Consider the following 12,628-nt stretch of genomic DNA (forward strand, 5'->3'; position numbering starts at 1 on the left):
TTGAATTTTGTTCACTTATAACGCCATGGCTTTATAAGTGAGGGTGGCCTTATATTCGGATATAACGCCATGGCTTTATATGCGCGGAAATACGGTAAGAATGCTGGTTGTTGTTGTTGTTGTTGTTGTTGTTGTTGTTGTTGTTGTTGTTGTTGTTGTTGTTGTTGTTGTTGTTGTTGTTGTTGTTGTTGTTGTTGTTGTTGTTGTTGCTGCTGCTGCTGCTGCTGCTGCTGCTGTTGTTGTTGTTGTTGTTGTTGTTGTTGTTGTTGTCGTTGTTGTTGTTGTTGTTGTTGTTGTTGTTGTTGTTTGGCTTTATTTAGAGTGGAGTTCCAAAACAGGCCGTAACTTACTACTATGATGACAATGGTCCCACTGATAATAAGAGAAAAGAAAAATATATAAATAAGCGGACAAACAGAACAGAGAAGAAGATAAGTTAGATAACTAATATGAGCACGGCAGCCGGTTCGCGAATAAGGACACTTTTCTGATGCCCCGCCGAGTATTGTTATACGCAAAGTTGACTGTAATGACAGATTGAGTTCACTGACACAATTTCCGTTGGCCAAGTCTAGAATGTAAGTAGTCGCGAGCATATCATAATGCATATGCGCTTGTCATTTGCGTACGCTTTTGATCGGGTATAACGACCAGGATCTAGGACTAGGAGACCGATGCCATGGGATTTATCGTGCGGTAGACCGCGTAGGAGGCGTAGTACGTAACCTGTGCCCGAACACAAAATGATGCACACTCGTCGACATCGCGCTCGTGCTCACAGACTAGTAGTAGTAGTAGTGTGTAGTGTGCAGTACAATGACATGTAGAGTATGTCATTTTAATGTTTAGTCTACCCCCTCTCTACTCTTCTGCTTCCCTGTATGTCCTTGCAAATGCTTGCCCACTGTCGACCCACCGTCAAAAATTAATTTGCACTTTTGCTCACAAATTTAAACTAGCTCTACATCCTCCTCATCTTAGCGTGTATAACTGGTTCCGAATCACAGATGGCTCCCAGACAAGATGATCTGTTGCCCTCCCCTTGGCTAAAATGTCCTCCCTTGTACACTCTCCACTCTTTGTTGCCTACTCTGCTTGGCTTGCGCTGCCCGCTACTACGCGCAATGCCAGTGCCCTGGACGCATTTAAATCTGCTCACTAGATTCACCATCACCTATCCCTCCCATGCTTCTCCGTCTTGACCATTACTTTTCTTCTTTTATTCACCATGGTTGGTTAACACCCACATCTCCCGTACTGGCTGATTTTCTTTTCATGCCATGGGGTGTTGTCTATAATAATAATAATAATAATAATACGAAGTAGTGGTTGCGACTTCGGCGATGATTTGTAAGAAAGGTTTGCTCCCTACACCGGAGCTCGCGCTATTCCGCTATTTCGACTTTTCTTGCAGGTTTGCCGAGTCGAAGGTTCGATGGACTTCTTGTGTGCTCTGGATGGCAGTCGTGAGTCAGTCAAGTGTCAAGTAAAGTCGGCGGAATAGCGCGAGCTCCGGTGTGGGGAGCAAACCTTTCTTACAAATAACAATAATAATAATAAAGAACTCTTCCTCTCCTCTCCTCCATGCGCTCTCACAGCCGACTCACTGCTACACTCAGTAGCCATTACACACACCAACCAAGGAAGGGTTGCAGGTAGATACTGAAATTCCTCCTGACAGCTGTTTCGCCTTCATAAGGCTCATCAGAGAAGGTGATATTGAATAGGATGATATCAGGTGGAGATGGTCAGATTTATACTACAAAACATGGGCGCAAGATTACGGGCAAAGTGTGAGAATGAGAAGTTACAATTCTCCAGCAACACAGTGCCAGGGGTTCCAAGAAAATGGCAGGTGAGTAATCCAATCACAAGCTGCTAAACTCTCCAGCAACACAGTGCCAGGGGTTCCAAGAAAATGGCAGGTGAGAAATCCAATCACAAGCTGCTAACATTATGCTAACACTAATTTTCTACTGGCTAGGTGATAGTTTTTAAAGAATTTTGGCGAGCCACCAAACAAAGTGAAAGAAAGTAGAGTACTAAGCGTGCAGTGCAGCAAAAGTTACGAAGAGTGCACACACGCATGAATGGACTGTAGTTACATGTAGATCTACTTTTCACTTTGTTTGGTGGCTTGCCAAAATTCTTTAAAAACTATCACCTAGCCAGTAGAAAATTAGTGTTAGCATAATGTTAGCAGCTTGTGATTGGATTTCTCACCTGCCATTTTCTTGGAACCCCTGGCACTGTGTTGCTGGAGAGGTTAGCAGCTTGTGATTGGATTACTCACCTGCCATTTTCTTGGAACCCCTGGCACTGTGTTGCTGGAGAATTGTAACTTCTCATTCTCACACTTTGCCCGTAATCTTGCGCCCATGTTTTGTAGTATAAATCTGACCATCTCCACCTGATATCATCCTATTCAATATCACCTTCTCTGATGAGCCTTATGAAGGCGAAACAGCTGTCAGGAGGAATTTCAGTATCTACCTGCAACCCTTCCTTGGTTGGTGTGTGTAATGGCTACTGAGTGTAGCAGTGAGTCGGCTGTGAGAGCGCATGGAGGAGAGGAGAGGAAGAGTTCATTACATTTTATTGGCCGAATAGTACCGTTCACCATTTGAAATAATAATAATAATAATAATATCGCCATGAAAGATTATGATCGAGATCTGGAGAGCAGGTTTCAGGCAAGAACGGTACACATGTACAACCAGGCAGTCACATAATAATACAGTACTCAGTAGTACTGAGCAGGGAGTAGTAAAATACAGTATATAATAATAATATATTACACAAAGGCACACAATGAAAACCTTGGCTTGGAAACGTTGTCTGATGATTGGCTCAGCCATGAAACTCTGAGTCACAACGGAATTAATTTGCCAAGGTTTTCATTGTGTGCCTTTGTGTACGCCGCTCTGCCTGAATCAGGCATTGAGCACTCTTGCAGAACCAAAGCATATTGCCGAGGCTGTGTAATAATATTAATTTTTATGTATTTTACTACTCCCTGGTACTGAGCATGGCTGCTAGCTGCCAAGACAAGTGCCAAACTGTCAATGCATTGAATGCAATGAGTAGATTGTACTATTGAGTACGAGTTCGAGACTGCCGGGTAGGCCTTTCCGGATTATGTGTTTGCATATTTTTGCATTTTGGGGGTCAAAATGCATTTTGTCCATTTTGACCCACTTTGGGCCAGGGAGTCGTAAAATACCGGTATTTTACGACTCCCTGCAAGCGATAGGTACTTCACGATCACCATGAATGATCACCATGGTGCCAAATGTCACGCGACTAGCTGTCGCCATTTTGTTACCATGGCAACGGTGGCATTTTTTTTGCTTTTTGGGTAAATTTTTGCATTTTCTTTAGAATTTTTTTTGATTTATAGGGGTTTTTCAAAACACTTTCCATTTATTTATTTATTTATTTATTTCACTCAACTCGTGGTTCATGACCAATTGGCACGCAAAGTGCGAGAGAGGGGTGATAGCCAACCACGGCAAGAAAAGAAAAGAAAGGAATATAGAAAAAGAGAAGAAAGAAGGATAGACAAGAATCCAGCAATGAGATCCTATCGTACTACATTATGCGATCGGAGTGCATTTTTAAAGCTGGAAAGACATTTTGATGTCTTTTATTAACATGCTGGGGAAGTTGCAGCCAAAGGCTGTAGGACAAAAACAGAGGAGAGTTGGTAAATGCGGCTGAATTAGCACGGGGAAGTGAGAGACTATTACGAGTGGACCGGGACAGAGAAAACCAATTGAATACGGAGAGATGAATGGGAATTTTACCTAGGCGAATTCTGTGGATCAAAACGCAAAGCTGCTGTTTGCGATTATCTTGCAGTGGCTGAGTATTGCTGATACAATAGAGCTCAAGACTAGGAAATAAACGCTGCTTGTTAAACAATATTTTAGGAAGAGATTTATGTTGGATTTCAAGTTTGTTCACAAGATGTTGACTTAGACTACACCAAGACTGACATGCATACTGGAAAATAGGTAATAGATACGAGCGATAAAACATAGAACGGCATGTATTTGGCAAATGAGAACGATGAGGATATAGTATGCCGAGAACACTACTAGTTTTCTTGCAAATATAGTCTACATGAGGAGCCCATGTTAGACAGTCGTCAATAATTATACCAAGGTGCTTATGTTCATGGACAATTTCTATGGTCGATGAGCTGCCAGGACATGATAAAGACACATTGCAGAACTGATCACTAGCACCGCTACAGAAGAACATCACTTTGGTCTTACTAGTGTTCGGTCTCAGCTTCCAAGTCGACATCCAAGAAATGGTGGAGTTTATCTTTTTCTGGAGGTCATTGACTAGCAATTGCTTGCAACTACTTGAAGCGGAAACTGTGGTGTCATCGGCGAACAGTGAAACATTAGGGACAGACATCGGTAGATCATTGACGTAGACTAAAAAGAATAGTGGCCCCAGGATTGACCCCTGTGGCACACCAGAATTAATTGCCTGGGGAGACGAGAGGGTGTTGCCGACGCGTACAGCCTGTAGCCTGTCAGTTAGGTAGCTTTCAAAGAAACAAAGCAGGTTGCCACCAATGCCATAGGCACCCAACTTGGCAATCAGGCCTCTATGCCAAACAGTGTCAAAGGCTTTCGCCAGGTCAAAGAAGCACATGCCAGTATGTTCTTTCAAATCTGCATGATGTTTTGGATTAGGTGGACTAGGTGCAGAGCTGTGGAGTCCCCTCGCCGGAAACCAGACTGCATGGTATGCAAGTACGGGGACAAGTGTCGATATAGCTGATCGTACACAATGCGCTCAAACAGCTTTGAAATACAGCACAGTAGGGAAATGGGTCTGTAGTTCGTTGCATCCGACCGGCAGCCTTTGCGCTTATAAATTGGGACCACTAATGCGTATTTCCATGCGGAGGGAAAGATTCCAGACGACAGAGAGATGTTAAAGAGCAGCGATAACGGATATGCTAGGCTGTCTTGGAGGTGTTTCAGGATTTCGTTTGGTATACCATCGTAACCAGGAGACTTCTTATTGGGGAGACTGCGTATGTATCTGGTTACAGTACGGGATGAAATCGTCAGCGATGTAAACGTTGACTCTACAGGTATTTGGTGGATAGGAGGAAGTAACCATTCAGGTCTATCCTTAACGCAGAAGCTGGTAAACTGCTCATTCAGAGCATCCGCGATATCAAGAGGCGCAGTGGCGGAACTTTGGTCAGACCGTGTGATTGCTGTTGGACTAGAGCCCAATGACAATGCTGATTTACGAAGAGTTCTTATAAATGAGTGAAGTGATGGACGCTGGCTGTCGGTGAGAGAAGTAGTAATGGACTGGATGTATTCTTTATGGGCTACACGTGATAACGTTTTTGCTATATTCCGCTGACGTTTGTACTGCGTTGCATTGGACGGGGTAGGGTATTTTTTATAGATGCTGTAGAGGTCATGCTTTCTCTTCATGCCTGCCCTGAGCACTGGTGTCATCCATGGTGGATCCTGGCGTGAAGGGCGGCTTCGGTTTCTGGTGGTTGACTGGTGATCGCGGTGAGAAGAGCAGACTGAGAGAGACGATTCGAGGACAGACGAGAAGTTAGAAACGGCTGTATCAATATCAAGGCCGCATAAAAGGTCACTCCAGTGAGTTGCGGCAATTTCAGCATTGACGCCTTCCCATTGCGATTGAGTGAGCAAGTGATGGCTGAAGCGAGGCGGTACAGTGTCAGATGTGGACTCTCGAGACTGTGCTATGTCTTTAGCTATGGAGAGCCTGCCGAGGACGATTAAGTGATCGGAGGCACCCAGGGGGCTCAGGGATTCAATGGATGTGAACCTCTCGGGAATGTTTGTGGCGACTAGGTCCAGGCAGCCACGGGGCCCATTGGATGTAAGATGGGTGGGGAACGTAACAAGTTGAGACAGTGCTATGGAGCGAAAAAGGTTACACAAGGCAGAGCCTGCAGCAGATGTTGAGTCGGAGGCACACCAGCTCTGGCAATGGGCATTAAAATCACCAGTTACAATGGTAGATGATGGAGCAGGTAGCTTAATGAGAGCAGTCCGCAGAGTATCTACAAAATATTGTAGGTCAGCAGCGGGCTGGTTAGGGGGTCTATACAAGCAGGCAAACGACAGTGGTTGGGATGAACCTATGGGAGTAGCTTCAATAGCAATTGCTTCAAAGTTCTGTTGCCGAAATGAGTGAATCTCTCTCACTTTGCTGAAGGCGGTAGTGAGCACCAGGATGGCAACACCCCCATAGCCTCTGAAGGGGTCAGGGTTAGAGGGAGTTTGCGGTCGGTCACGGCGGAATACTGCATAGTTCGGCAAGTGTAAGGTATGGTTGGTGGTGAGCCAAGTTTCGGTGATGCAGATAATGTCAGGCTTCTTGGCATTACAAAGGATGGAGAGTTCACCGAGTTTGTTGTTTATTGAGCGTGCATTTATCACCGCAACAGACACGTGGGAAGAAGATTGAGTAGAATGGTTAGAGGAGCTGGAGTTAGGTTGGAAGGGCTGTGCAAAAACATTTAGTGTAGAGTCCAGGCTCGAGGAAACGGTTGAAGTAGTTGGAGGGTGTGGGTTGAAGGGGAGAGCGTTGGGATTTAGGATGCAAGTACTGCTCATTTACCTACACTGTCAGAGGAGAAGCGCCATTCGCGAACACGTACGGAGGCAGGCCAGAAATCATCACGTTGGACCGTGGTGAAGTGCTCTTCAGGAATCACAACATGGGCATAAGCCAGTCCAAAATAGCGTGTTTCAGCCACGGAGCATTTGATGATGTGAACATCTTTGTTTGCGCACCACTTAGCTATTGCCTCAGCATGGCAGCCGCTGTCTATGTTGCTGACGTGGAGCGCTTTGCACCTTACACGGGAACCACCGCGTAGGAGACCCTGTGTTGACTTCTTTGTCTTGTGGAAGTATGATGTGACTGAACTGTGCGTGTACGGTGTGGGTGTTTGGTCAGCTGGACGTTGGAATGATGGCGGTGGAGTACTACGGTGTGGCAGGCTCATCAGTTGGGCGCTGTAGAGCGGACGAGTGTTTGTGAGCCTCTGTTCAAACTGTACGGGTGCGTTGGGATTCAAATGCTGCTGCTGTGAACGTGGGGCTGGTGCTACGGTGGAATTCAAATGCTGTGGATCGGATGGGGAACTACTCGTACATGTAGGTTCATGGTGATCAAAAGGCATACCGGTAGGTTGGGTGGGCGGGATAGGTGCATGGGTTTGTGATTTTAAACTAACGTCTGCTAGCTGGCAACGGAGAGACTCAACTTCCGCTTTCAGGTCTACAATGGCGGACATCTGGCGAACTAGTTCCTGCACTGTCTTGGCCAACTCATCAATGCCAGCACTTGCTTGACTATTACTACTAGTATGTACATGTGACTGACCTGCATTACCGATCCCGTGTTGGCGTAGCAGGCGGACTATGGCAGCACGGTTAATATTGCTGGTGACCGAGATTTCATTTTTCTTGGCCAGGTCACGAAGTTCGTCAAAGCCGAGGATGGCAAGGTCGGCATTAGATAGATCCTCAGACATACTATGTCCACTACTTCGGAATTACCATACGTGGAAACTAGTGGAAAAACAACAGCTTAGTCATGCTCTGAAAGTCCGATTAATGAGGAGCAACGGAATTTGCATCCATGCAGTTCGGAACTACTATTCTCTGTAATAATAATAATAATGAGGAGCAACGGAATTTGCATCCATGCAGTTCGGAACTACTATTCTCTGTTCCATTTTAGACCAAGAAAAAACGCATAATCCGGAAAAGCCTACTGCCGGGCCAGTGCCGGCTGCACATCACGTCATCACTGACGTCAACTGTGTTACACCATGGCATTGGCATTCACATGATTCACTGTATACCAGTGGCAGTGGGAGTACTGCACTGTCTAGTCTGCAGTACTAGTGGTGGTGGTAGCAGACTGACACTAGTACTACTACTAGTACTAGCGCTGAGATGCCAAACAACAAGCCATTCGCGTGAAACCAGAAAACTCAGATGATAAAGTAAGAATCCTGAAAGGCAAAGCAAAAAGCCAACCCAAATTCGGCAATAAATAGAAGAACACTCGATTGAAGTGTAAGATTGAACCCAAAAGCTTGACAAGAAACCGTCACCTAAATAACCTACCGGCATGCAAAGGCGAAGTCACGCCTCTGCACGTGTCAGCACAGCCGGCGGCAATATGCTGAAAAGGGGCTCCCGAGTCCCGACCTTTTCGGTGGATGTAAGAGGCCCTGCAACCCCTAAGCATGTGACTGCCCATCGCAGGAGGCAAAACGAAACCCAGTGCGTAGCTCACACATCACGACAGAATACACCAAGTCTTCGTTTTTGTCTACAACCAAAGCAGCCGGTGGCTTCAGAAATATGGTGATCTCCTTGCCCGCCACACCCCCCAAGGTCGAAAACACCAGTTGGGTGAATCATGCTCTCTCCATCTCTGGCACCATACGTCGCCTTCATCATTCTCTCGTGTATTCTCAGGCGGCTAAGATTTCCGGACGAGACAGCAAGGGTGGCGGGTGGCTCACGGCCAGAGGCCCTTACATAAAAAAAGGCGTCCTGCTGCCGCGACCAGAAAGCAATAGCCCGTATGTCCAGGCATGCCTCTGGCTGACGATTAGCCGAGGCAGCAGAGACGTGTTCACTGTGTAGTGGGAGAAAACTGGGCTCAATCTCGACATCGGACGGTACCCCCCCCCCCCCCCCTGCAGCACGCCGGCCAGAAGGTCCCGAAGCTTGTTATGGCGAACCGACGGATAGCCGCCGGTCGGGCACGTGAGGGCGTGGTGGGTATTTATTATTCCTTATTTCCACGATGGCCCATGGCCAATAAGGAAGATAATATGATTCAAATCAGTCCGGAATCATATAAAAACAGTCTAGCAAGTAAGGAAACCAACACATTGCAGGGGGGTGGGGTTACGATGGGGTACAGTGTGAGCTACTACAGGAGCATATGGATGATAGAATGAGGCTAGACGCCATGGATTTAAACGCATGCTTGCTATTTGTTTCACGCAGGTCGGGGGGTAGTTGGTTGAAATTGTGAAGGGACATGTTGATGGGTGAGTTGGTGTGTCGGTATGTGTGTGATGTTCTCAATGTGTATGTTCTCATGTGTCGTAGCGCATATGGCTGCTCTGTGATTGGTCGTGCAAGGTGAGGCTGTTGCAGGTGAAGGGGAGCGCGGATGTACTTGATGTTGTGGGCAAGAGTAACCTGTCGTAAGAGTTGCCAGGAGACTAATGTGGGGAGTTGGAGATGATGAAGAAGTGAGCTGTGATGGACTGGTGCAAAAAGGGGGATCCACAAGCAGATACGGGCTGCTCGTCGCTGAACGCGTTCTAATTGGTCCTTCTGTGTGCGGGTGGTGTTGGATAACACGAGACTGCCGTACTCCATAACCGGGCGAATGTAGGCGGTGTAGATTACGAGCAGACTGGGGGTGTTAAGTTGGCCTCGTGTTTTACGAAGTTTGTGAAGGAGTTTTTTGGATTTGTTTATTATGTGCGTGACATGTGAGTTCCATTGGAGGTTGTTTTGTAGTATGATTCCAAGGTGACGGTGTTCGTTGACTTGCTTTAGGGGTGTGCCGTTAAGAGTGATATCGAGTTGGTGGTTTGGTGTGAACGACAAGGTAACGGTCTTTGAGGCATTGACGAGGAGGTGCCATCTGCGCAGCCAGGCTGCGGCAGCTGAAACGGCTGACTGCAGGGACAACTCCGATGTCAAACGGCTCTGGTGTGTTGCGATGAGCGCCATGTCATCTGCAAATTGGCTGTTGTTGTTGTTGTTGTTGTTGTTGTTGTAGAAGTTTATTTAAAGTCGCACCACAAACAGGCGATTTCGCCTCCTTTGATACATGTGGACGACAGAAGGAATGAGAGAGAGGGGGGGGGACAGAAGTATGGAGAGAGGAAGGGTAGAAATAAATAAGCAATCAACCTCAGGGCTACACCAAAGCAAAAACGGAATGGGAACATACTATATACAAAATAGCTTCATACATATATTGCAAAACACGTTTACTATTCTTCAGTCCGCTATACCACAGAAACACACTAGCCGAAAAGCATTTAAGCGGAGCCATGATGCGCTTTTAGCAGGGCACAGAACTGAAGGTGGCTGGGCTCGGAACGGAGATCAGGCGGGAGCTGGTTCCACAGGACTGCGCCGATGAACTGCATGGTCGCTCGACCCGCAGGACCGGGCCAAAATGGTACTCGAACGAGGTGATGTGCTGCTCCCCGAGTGCGGTCACCAGTAACTCTCACAAAGAAGCTGGTGAAGAGGGAGCTAGCTCGGGAGAACAGACAACGACGGACAAAGATGAGGAGCTTAATGTTAAACATGTCCTCCAGGGTGGTGAGGCGGAGCTGTTCAAAGATCGGGCTCGTGCGCGACCACGGTGGCAGACCGAAGAAGCCGCGGATAGCGCACTTCGTTAGACGTGTGAGGGGCTCCATGTTGCCAATTTGAAGTGACGGATAAAAGGCGTTGGAAGCGTACGACAACCTACCCTGGATCATCGACCTGTAAAACAGGATCTTTGACGCCAGGGTGAGGCTTCGGCGGCTCCGCCACAGCGCACCTACTGACTTCCGCACCTGCTGGATTGTGTGATTGACGTGAGGCTCCCAGGAGAGCTGCCCATCTACCATTACGCCCAGGTACCGCGCTTGTTCCACAACTGCAAGGGCTGCATTCCCACAGCGAATTCGAATGTTATCTGTGTCAGGGGCTGGGCCTCTTGGGGTAATCAACAGAGCTTGCGTTTTCTTTTGGTTCAGCATTAGCCCGCGGTCCTCCAACCACTGCGACAGGCCAGTAATGGCTGTGCTTAGAGAAGAGCACACTTGTTCGCAACTGCCCGAGGCTTCAATTGCAATGTCGTCTGCAAATTCCTGGTTTGTGACCTGCTGGGGCAAGCAGCATCGAAGGTTACGGATGTATAGTGTGAACAGGAGGGGGCCGAGGACGGATCCTTGCGGCACCCCTCGACTGCATGCGACGTATTCCGAGCAATTTCCGCCCACGACTACGCGTTGAAGCCGCTCACTCAGGTAACTAGTGAACCATATCTGGACAGTACCGCCGACCCCAATGTCGGATAGCTCCTGTGCCAAGATGGTGTGTTTGACACAGTCGAAAGCCTTCGACATATCCACGAATATCACACCTGTGAGTTTGCGCTCATACTTCGCTTTCAGCCAGCGATTGACAGCTAGCACATCTCTCATTCCTTCTGTCGTCCACATGTATCAAAGGAGGCGAAATCGCCTGTTTGTGGTGCGACGTTAAATAAACTTCTACAACAACAACAACACAAGAGCGTCCTCCGTACTGTGGTTCTTCCTGTACGCGAACTGCGAGTCAGGGAGAATACTGTGATCGGTCAGAAAGGATGTAAGCTGAGCTTTGACGATCTTCTCGAGGAGGCGAGAAACGACTGGTAGTAGAGAAATAGGTCGATACGCAGTAGGCTGACAAGGGTCAAGGCCGCCACCTTTGAATAGCGGCGACACATAGCAATTTTAAACTGACGGGGAGCACACCCCTGACATAGCGAAGTATTGAAAATGATGCTGAGCGAGGGAGCCAGTATTGATGCCGAGTTTCTAAGGACAATACCCGGCAAGTCATCATGTCCAGTTGCTTTTGACGCGTCAACGGACTGGAGAAGGGCCGTAATGTCCTCCGTCGAAACAGGCGCAAATTCCGTGAATGCTGGTGCTTCACGTTCGGCTGGTGCGTTGGCGCACAGCGCGTCTGGTCGTCCAGGGTCATGTACAACTTCGCCAAAAGTTCGGGAGAGGATTCCAACAGGTACTTGTGGTGGGCTTGAACTTTTCGCTCGTCCAGTCACCACGTTTATCGTATTCCAGAGCTTCCGTCCATCCTTTCCGGCCGACTGTAGGCGAGCTTGAAAATACTGATCCCTTAGCCTCCGATTTAGCTTGCGCGCGGCTGCGCGGAGAGTGCGGTGTTGCTCTCGCAGGCGGACATCGTTTGGAGAGCGTGAAAGAAGTCGGTGGGCCTTGTTTCGTTGACGCACAGCAGATACAAGTTCAGGACACAACCATGGGCAAGGTCGGCGCCTCGGCTTACGAGGAGGTTGTAAGGGGGCGTGACGATCTAGAGCAGTAAAAACCTTTGCGTACCATTCGCTTTAATATCATTGCATCAACATCATTCGACTTGCTGCAAATCTCAAGATTGCAGTCCTGCAAGTCAGCGTTAAAATGCTCCCAATTTATCCTCCACACTCGCCTCTTTCGAGATGCGACTCGTTCGGACTGCCGGGTGGCGACGATAATGTTGGCCACAAATGCGTAGTGGTCGCTGATGTCACACTTGATGACCGTGCATGTTCCAACTAGAGAGTTAGGGGCGAGGAGCAGATCTATTAGGGTGGAAGTTGATGCCGTTACTCTTGTCGGTGTCCGGATGTGGTTTTCCAGATCAAACCGCTGGAGCATGGTGTGCATCCGGCTGTGTCCCGAGCACATGTCCACATTGAAGTCACCAATGGCGACCACGCGGTTGTTTCGTCGCAATGTTAGATTGTTCAGACTGATTTCTAG

This window comes from Sycon ciliatum, chromosome 4 (genome assembly GCF_964019385.1).
Source record: "Sycon ciliatum chromosome 4, ocSycCili1.1, whole genome shotgun sequence".
NCBI lineage: Eukaryota > Metazoa > Porifera > Calcarea > Leucosolenida > Sycettidae > Sycon > Sycon ciliatum.